At 30.1% G+C, this 1,418-nt stretch overlaps 1 protein-coding gene across 1 annotated transcript in view; it reads right to left on the bottom strand.

Annotated features, from left to right (window-relative positions):
• The window catches only part of LOC148734227 (uncharacterized), a 221,737-nt gene that overhangs the window by 54,935 nt on the left and 165,384 nt on the right, over window positions 1-1,418 (bottom strand). The window lies entirely within an intron of this gene.

Genomic DNA, 1,418 nt, shown 5'->3' on the forward strand with positions numbered 1-1,418 from the left:
AAGGCAATCCTGATTTGATCATTAATTGTTGCCATAAAGATTTCAAAGGTTTTGTAAAAGAATTTAAAAATCCTAATAACAATTGTAACATAACATAACATAACATCAACTTTATTTTAACACGATAAGTATTTAAAGCTTCGCGCTTATGGGGTCGTGCATTTAATCTAGTCCTAAAACTAATATCTATTACTAACTTACATAAAGGCAAAATAAAAATAAGATTACTAATAATTAATAATCATAAAATTTTTTGAAATATATGTGATATAATCTGCATAAGATATCATTAAAAATAAAGATATTCTTGATCACAAAAATTAACTGTTGAGGCAAATGTTACCTTAAAATGAAAATCTTTAAAATCAACGATCTTACTTAATCTTGAATGTATGCTCTTTCGTGTTGCATGAACAATGCTACACGAAAGAGTATAGATGTGTTGTCTCAGATGCTCAAAAAGATTTGTTAAAGAAATAAAAACAATTTGGTTACAAACACTCTTCTTTCAAATGATTATGATGAATGTGTAAAAGAATTTGTTCTTTTTATGGAAAACTGCAGAATACCTTGTGAAACTGCAAATGCTCATTCAAAACAGAAGAGACACTTTTGAGCCATTACAAGTTCTTTCATAGGATAGAATATTAAAAATCAATATAACTAATATATAATGGTTATGAATGATAAAGGTCTATTTTTCTATTCTGCAAATACCACTTGTGATTATCTTTATGATTTCAAAAACTTTTTCATTGATGATGTAAAAACATCTTTCAATAATTGTGTGTGAAAGAATTCTTCGATTTTGATAAAAAAGACGTCATCTATGAAAATGAAGAGGATGAAGTATTTCAGAAAGGAGTACATGTTTGTGAAGATTTCATCCTCAATGAATTTCTTAAAATAATTGAAAAAAAAAAAATAGAAATACAGGATATTACATGGCCGCGCGGGGATACGAATTTTATCTTCGAGTGCTGTAAGTATCTCTCTTGTAAGAAGCTCTCTTGTAATTAGCTAATCATGGCAGGAAGTAATGGGCTCCTGTCATGGTAGTAACCATGGCGACACCAATATCCTCACACGTGAAAGATAAAAATAGTATCTTCACTGCGCGCGATGAAGGTATGATTTTTTTAGTAATAGGAAAAATCCTGGTATTTCAGCAGTGTCTTTATAATAAAAAGAAATCAACAAACTTTTTGAATACTTTGTTGAAGAAATAAAAGAAAGATCATTGTAAACAATATGTATGGAACTGTATTTTCAAATTGATGTCAATGACTTAAAACTGAGTGTGGTTTCCTACGCGTAAGAAACTACATTAACGTCTTTGTTAAACTGTTGCGGGACTTTCCCTATACCAGGAGAATGGGCTCCTGCCTGTACTAAGTGTGGTTTCCTACGCGAAGGAA

The sequence above is a fragment of the Stylophora pistillata genome, chromosome 3 (assembly GCF_964205215.1).
Source record: "Stylophora pistillata chromosome 3, jaStyPist1.2, whole genome shotgun sequence".
Taxonomy (NCBI): domain Eukaryota; kingdom Metazoa; phylum Cnidaria; class Anthozoa; order Scleractinia; family Pocilloporidae; genus Stylophora; species Stylophora pistillata.